Source organism: Nilaparvata lugens, chromosome 6 (assembly GCF_014356525.2).
Source record: "Nilaparvata lugens isolate BPH chromosome 6, ASM1435652v1, whole genome shotgun sequence".
NCBI lineage: Eukaryota > Metazoa > Arthropoda > Insecta > Hemiptera > Delphacidae > Nilaparvata > Nilaparvata lugens.
The window spans coordinates 37,204,937-37,213,340 of NC_052509.1; the positions used below are offsets into that span (position 1 = coordinate 37,204,937).

Genomic DNA, 8,404 nt, shown 5'->3' on the forward strand with positions numbered 1-8,404 from the left:
GAAAAATAAATAAAACAGGAGTTCTACTATTTTTCTCTTTGGGAGGCTGGTGGGAGTGTTTACCGCTACTCCTGGAAACAATTTGTCCACTAGCATCCGTCCTAATGGTCATTGAACACAACTTATTTGTACATCTGTATATGAGATTTGTTCCTTCTGGGATACGTAGCTTTTTCGATATTTGAATTCGTCAACCCACATAAAACCATCCATTACACTAAAGTCTGCAGTCAGACTATTTCGTTCTGAATCAGTCATATTTTGATTAATAAAGCAAGTAAACATCAAAACAAAAAAAAACTTAAATTAGCCAACAGATTATCATGCAAGCAAGCTAACACATATTTATATTTTTAATACTAATATATTAATCTTGCTTCCTATAAGCCTATAATTATCAATTCTTACAGCTCGTCATGAAAAATTAATTCAGTAAGATTATTGTTATAGTTGAGCATTAAATATTCCACTAGGTAATTGGTATCAAAGCATGTCACACTTAACTTTATTTTTTGAATCATTAAATTTATCTGACAATCAATATTTTCATTTACATCTCAATACGGACTTCCTATGTGCTTAGTCATGCGGCATTTATTATTCCGGAAACATATTCCTTCTCAATCAATTAGTAGAAATATCTATCATTAAAGTGTTGGATTAAATAAAATAGATAGGTAAATCAGTGTTCCAAAGATGAATTTAATGCGTTTGATTGTCAATAGATGGTCCAGGAAATACGCGATATACGATGAATCACACAGAATTCCATATTCTTTCCATCTTCCATTTTAGGATGAATATAAGCTGAGCTAAAACAAAAAATGTAAATTATTCTGTCATTCTTCAGTAATTAATGAATGCAATATGAACAACTCTCATGAGGTGAATAATTTTTTCCAACATTTCCCAGTTTCTCAATGATAGGGGAGTGATAACTATTTGTATAGGTCTTCTAAGGAATCATTATCTACAACTGGTACCAATCAACTAAATTTCAACTCCAAACTACCGTATTAATACCAGTATACAATAATTTATAAGTTTATTACAGCTGTTAACTTTGGATGCTAAATCATATTATCACAACATGATCTTCAATCATGATCATCTTCCCGTTCTTCGGTAGCCGCTCGGCCGACAATTTGGGAAACATAGGTCTCTAGAATGGATTAATAAATAATTGTTATTAGTCCCCCTATCAAAAATTCTATTCAGAAACCTTCCCCAATATTCACACAACATATTCCTAAAGTGTCATGCCGTTCTGTCAAGTAGTTTTTAAGTCTATAGGGAACAAACAAAGTAACAAATTAACAAACAGTCATTTTTTTATATATACATAGATTATTTCTTTCTTACATTATTATCTTCCTGTTGTTTCCACTTATTTTTTTCTGTTACAGTTTCTCGATTGATCAAAGCACCACAGGCTGCATCGTTCGTCACCTCTGCTTTTAAGCGCGTTATCACTTACTCCAATAAGCCACCCAAATATCCTTAATAAGCAATAGAAGTTCTTATTGACTGTGTATGACTCATTAATATCTATGTTTTGTATAAATTTATGTGATAGGCCTACTGATATTAATGTTGATGTACCATAATGTTTTTTGCTCATGTATAATTGATAATAATACATTAAAAATAAATAAAATGTTAAATTATTATTGTTGGTTTTTATTGAACGAGCGTTAGCGAGTTCTCACTTTTGATTTACTGAGGGCCAAAGTCGTTGTCCGTCTGTTTGTATGCTCTGCAATAACTTTAGAAAGAATTGATCAATCAGCTTTAAATTTTAAACACGTATTCTTCAAACCTTTTTACAGGTCAAGTTTGTGGAACAACAAAATTTACTCACTCCATCGTTCTTTTTCAGGATATAACAAATGACATTAAAAGTGCATAAGAAAAAAGTAGTTTTGATTTATCATTTAGTCAGCTGAAGAATTCATTGCATGCAATTTATCCATTCATTCATTCAATCATAACATAAGTTGAAACTATTTGGAAGCTATGACAGCACAGACATGCGTCTGCATGCGTTGACACCAAATGTGTGATGATTAAGGGCCGGTTCCCGAGCTCGGGATTTTGGTAAGTTATAGACTTTAAACAGCTGGAGATAGCTTTCCGGAACGGGGCGTAATTACAGTCCACGTTTAAATTAAATTTCGAAAAACTAGAAAATAAAAAGAAAATAGTGTTAAGTTTCAGCTATTTTGAATCATTTAGGAATGTTTCACTTCGTCAATAAAAAACGTTTCCAATTATAGAAATGAGAAAATAAAGATAATCATAAAAACTACGACTACGCCCCGTTCTGGAAAGCCAATTTTCTGACTTCAGCTGTTTAAAGTCTAGAACTCAGCTAAATCCCGAGCTTGGAAACCGGCCCTAAATGATCATTTCATGATTTCAACTGGTTAATGTACAACATAATAATTATTTACTAATTCTATTACATCAACAACTGATACGAGTTGAGATATTAATGTACGGCTTTCGCCATTCATTTTTTCTTGGAACTCTGTATCGAAATCATGTATCACATGAACACCTTCTCATTAAAACAAATGAATTTGAATTATAAGTAGTCCAGGCAACAAATGCTCAAATGAAGGTATAGAGGGAAAAGTTTGGAACACAATTTTCAACTCCACAGCTCTTTTAAGGATAGTTAGAGGATTAACATATCAAAAGTCCTCACCCCTACCCCTGAGCTAAAGGGGTGGGGGTGGTTTGAAAGTACCATTTTTTCATTTTTCGCATATATCTCAGAAACTATGCATCTTATGAACATTTATATCTCTTGCAAAATTGAAGCAACAAAATTACTAACAAGTTTTGTCCTTTACATTTTTCCATATCTCTCATAGTTTCTGAGATATCCGCCCTTGAAGGTGAGACATTTTTTGAAAAAACACTTCTGCCTTCAAGTTTTTCATCTTTACGGCCATATAATTTTTGAACGATTGATGAAAAAAAATCCGTACTGATCATGAGCTGATTTAATTAGCTTTAGTAAGCTTAAATTTAACATTGGCATGAAAAAAGTTGGCGATCAAATTAAAACTACTCATTCAAAGAGGGTAAATAAATTTTCTGCCTTAATGGTGGAATGGAAACCAGGAATGTTCACAATAAATGAAGAAACTCATCACTATAAAAACATCTACAAGCAAAATTGATCCATGTAGTGGAAGTGACTTGAACGTTGGCCAGGATTGGGTCTGAATTATTGAGCAAAAGAATATTGAACAGGTTGCAGCTACTGTACGAAGCATAGAAAGAGGACAAGTTGAAGAAGACCGTGAAAAGTGACCGTGTAGACAGACCCACACCATGACCACCACTCTATCGACGAGAGTTACTCTGCTCAGTCACGCTTCACACACATTCCGTTTCATTCGGTTCGGTGGATGAGGCTTTCATACATGTCAGGTTTTAATTCGTACGGTTTTAATTAGGTATTTTCTTCTCAAACACAGCTGTGTTTGGATCTTCACAGTTCATGCTGGTATATTATTTAAATATAACAGCTGGTGTTAAATTGTAAGATGTTATTTCTTGAACAACAAAACTTTAGGGCCGGTTTCCGAGCTCGGGATTTAGCCAAGTTCTAGACTTTAACTGGCTTTAAACTCTGGAGTCAGATTCGAAATCAGATGGAGTCAATTGGCTTTCCGAGTCAGAGCGTTAACATAGTCGAGGACTCAAATAGATCCTGGAGTTCAGAGATCACGTTAGACCCTGGAATTTATAATTTCGCTTTCTGAGTGAAGGGCTTATAAGTCCAGGACTTGAATTAGATTCTCGCCTCTTTCCGAATCAAGGATTTATCAAAAATCGTCCAGGACTTAAAACAGCGTGATTTTAAACCCTCGACTGGGGTAGGGTTTAAATTCAAGTTCTAGACTTAGGCCCGGTTTCCGAGCTCGGGATCTATAAGTTCTGGACTTACAGAGTCCAGGACTCAAATAAGCTCTCGGGTCTAAATCGACTTTCTGAGTAACGATTTTATCTTCTAAACTCCGGAGTCTATCAAGTTCTTGACTTATTTGAGTCCAGGACTTTAACGCAGTAAACATGAGGGAATTCACAATATTTTGCTGTTGTATTGTTGGCATTATAGCAAAACGGAAACAGCTGATTGCAGCAGGGCAATTCAAATAAGCATGTTCTCCAAACTATTTTGTAAAAATACGTTTCGATTTCTTTGTAGGCCTATTCAAAGCAAAACCTTTGAAAGGTGAATGAATGAAAATTTCATTTTACGTTATGCTATTATTGATCATTGATCCTAACCAGTGATTATGAATAAAAATTTCATTAGGCTACTGAGTTTGAAAACGTATTTGTTTTGAAAAAAAAAACTGTATTCGATGACATTTATTTGGCTTTTTATCTACTCCAAAACAATAACTGAATTGTGTTAGCTCAGTTAAGTCTAGAACTTGAATTTAAGCCCTACCCCAGTCGAGGGTTTAAAATCACGCTGTTTCAAGTCCTGGACTTGACGATTTTTGGTAAATCCTTGACTCGGAAAGAGGCGAGAATCTAATTTAAGTCCTGGACTTATAAGCCCTTCACTCAGACAGAAAGTGAAATTATAAACTCCAGGGTCTTACGTGATCTCTAAACTCCAGAGTCTATTTAAGTCCTCGACTACGTCAACGCACTGACTCGGAATTAGCAAATTTTCTGACTCCAGAGTTTAAAGCCAGTTAAAGTCTAGAACTTAGCTAAATCCCGAGCTCGGAAACCGACCCTAAAAGTTAATTAAAAATTGTGAATTATTTGAATAGTTCCTTTTTGATTATGTTAATTTTGGATGTTTGGAGAGATTATTTTTTTTAAATTGAAAATTTGTTCCTTGATTTGACACATGGTATATAAACTTCATCTCTTCTCTCCATTGATGAAATCATGTAATATTCGTGGAAAAAATCTGAGTTTTAATTTATATCTTTCATATTTTTTTGGCAAACTATTCATTGAGAAAAAAATGTTCCTGTGAACTAACAGAATTGAATAGACCATATGATTTTGACTTGGGAAATTTTGAAACAGATAATCACAATATCAGGTTAAAATAAAAACAAAAAAGGCCAGCGTGTGTAGAAGACTTTGTTTTTTCCTGTTTTCCCAGCAACAAATTCGAATATGATAAAACCTATTCGTGTCGAGGGGGCGTTCGTTGCTATTCGGTACTGAATTCAAACCGAATCATCGTTTCACACTTATCGGAATTTGACAAAAACGAACCGAACCATAAATGTGTGAAAGTAGCCTCTCGCTAGCAACGAATTGAAACCTGATGGAATTTATTAGAGTCAAGTGTCAAGTAAGTGTTCGGTTCTATGCGGTTTCTATTCGGTACCGAATTCAAACCGAATTACAGTTTCACACTTATCGGAATTTGCCAAAAACGAAACGAACCGAAAGTGTGTGAAGTAGCCTCTCGCTAGCAACAAATTGAAACCTGATGGAATTTATTGGAGTCAAGTGTTAAGTGGGCGTTCGGTTCTATGCGGTTTCTATTCGGTACCGAATTACCATTTCACACTTATCGGAATTTGCCGAAAACGAAACGAACCGAATGAGTGTGAAACCAGCCTGACGACCACGATGCAGCAGCGTTTCCAGAGGGATGAAAACAAGTATAACGTGATTAAGGAAGTATTGCCTGTCTCATTACATATTTGATTTCTCAGAATATCAATTCTAAGTAAATTGAATCGATTTTTTAAAAATTACCATATTCAAGTTGTTTTTTATAGTATCCAAATCAAAACACTACAAAAATGTCACCTGTAAAAAGTTTTGCAAGTGGGTGGCGCACAGTATTTATAAATAAGGTAAAACTTTGTGGCTTGGACACACTCATAGCTATCTGCGGACAGGAATCAGAGTGCGTTATAGATATGAATATGTAAAATATATTGATGAAGGCCACTCTGAACGCTTCCCGCAGATTGTTCTCTGTGTGTCCCAGCCCATACTGATTTAGAGCAAAAGCAAACATACCATTTCATTGTGAATTGTTCACTTACTTGGTCAAAACTAATGATTGCAACTACCGTATGAGTTACTGAATCACATCTTGAACGTTCCTTTAGGATGCAATTAATCAGTTTGGCACTGTAAAATAGAAATAATAAGTTCAAGTTAATTTAAAAGAAAAACTTTTGTATACCTAATATTAAATTTAACATTGGCATGAAAAAAGTTGGCGATCAAATTAAAACTACTCATTCAAAGAGGGTAAATAAATACAGCAATACTTATGTACACGTTAATTACAGCTGATTTTACAACACTGGCGCACAAGGAATCTTCCTTCTGCCGGTGGTTTTGCCTCACCTACTGTACTCATGCATGTGAGCATAAATTTAATTTATTAATACTATTATCATTTCGTTATAATTTCTAATTAAATAGATTAATATTTCCTTAATTTTTATGTTTGTATCTTGTTTTTGGCAAATAAATTCATTCATTCAAATAGGCTTATAGTTAGGTCAATGTTATAATGCCAGTAGAAAAGATAGGACAACAGCGTTGCCGATTTCCTGTATTGCCACTGGCTCCTATAATAGTGAATAGCTGATTCGGAATAACATATCTGATGTAACCTAATAATAAATGTTCATTCTATTTAATAATAATAAAAAATATTTTATTCGTCAAGAAAATATATTATTCAATTAGTAATTCATATATTTTCATGATTGAAATTAAATCTTTTTGTAAGGTGGAATTAATTATATTTTCACATTGTAAAAAAACAATAGACAAGAATAGCAACACCAATGTTAATTAAATGCTGCCATTAGGTGGACCTCACAGTACCAGAGTTATTATATTTATATTGAGTTGCCATAAAGCAAAAATACCATAGGAATATCAGCGACTTGAGTTAACAGTGAAATTTAAAACATAAACGCCCTATACTATACCATTAAATTGAACACCATGAGGTGTTTTTTTATGCTATTGTTTCTCTATGATGTTACAAATTACAGAAGTCTGAATATATAAATTATCTTCAAACAATCAATCCAATCAACTCTAGGGTTTCAGTGAGTCTGGTTGAATTTCATTCAGTTTATAATTTGGTTAGTGGAAAACGTTTTATTAAACACTGAAAAACTTTATTCTATAAAACAATCTACATTTGGCTAAACCACTCTAAGCTTAATCTCGAACCATTTCTTTAAATGGATTTTTCAACAAGTAGCCTGACTGTAAGTAGACCTACATGTAAATCACTTAATATGTTAGCGAATCCTTTTTTTTAATTTATTGAATAAATGATGCAGTAACCTAACTACAGCATTTAAAAGAAGATGAAATTCATAAATATCTAACAATAGGGAATAAGGTCTAAATATATTTAGCCTATTCATTACCCCATACTTCTAATATTATTCTAATGATAGAACAAAGAAATTAATAAAAGTTGCTAGCCTATTATAAATAAATTAAATTTGCTATTTTAAAATAATATTTTCAACTTTAGTAACTTAGTCCACATTAAACTTACCTCACGATGAGAATTATTGAGAAACCAAATTATGTCACAATGTAATAGATATCACTAACCAAAAAGTATATTTTTGTATTATCCCAATCCTAATTATAATTGAATACATTACATGAAAAGCTGTTACAGTAGCCTGTAAAACAATACTCCATAAGAAGTTGTTTCTGTTGCAAAATGCAAATGTACTTTACATTATTATTATGCATAACATAACCTATAAACGTAATGCTATTATATTGAAAAAATATTAAATTTTCTGAAAAATTATAAATATGTATTTATTAGAAAATATTATATTATCTGGGAAATATTATATTACTTCTATTTATTTTTTGGTGCAATCGCAAATCATATGAATATAATTGAAAAAGAACGACAGACCAGGTCAAAAAGTATTCCATTCCCAAATTTTGATAATGAAAAACAAGTCCAAAAAGATCAGACAAGTTGTTTTTACTGTTTAAAGTTCAAGTCCAATATTTCCGTCCAAAAGTAATATATAATGAGCTATGAATTACCCTAAGTGAGCTAATTAAAGTGAGGTAAACTTTATAATGACAGTATTCGATGAACTTTGGTTTTGCTATCCTTGTCTATCATTCGACAAAGCCGGTGGTACAATCCTTTTCTAGGCCCAAAACGATGCCAATTATGTTTTTGACAATGTAGAAATATAATTAATCAATGCAGAGAATCGGCATCGCTATTCTTCTATCTTTATGCTCTGCCATTATAACGTGGACCTCACTATAGTCCATATCATTCCAGAAAATAAGTCAGACTTGAACCATTTCTCAATCCCAGACGGGTCGCCTGAATTGGGAATATCTGGAACTCAAAATATCTTGCAGCTGG

General features: G+C 33.1%; 1 long non-coding RNA gene across 1 annotated transcript; it reads right to left on the reverse strand.

Annotated features, from left to right (window-relative positions):
- Positions 1-498: 498 nt before the first annotated feature.
- LOC120351906 lies at positions 499-7,746 on the reverse strand. Its single transcript, XR_005571624.1, has 3 exons — positions 7,550-7,746; positions 6,057-6,144; positions 499-812 (listed from the first exon to the last, which is right to left on the reverse strand). It is a non-coding gene; the product is annotated as an uncharacterized LOC120351906 (long non-coding RNA).
- Between the last annotated feature and the right edge of the window lie 658 nt (positions 7,747-8,404).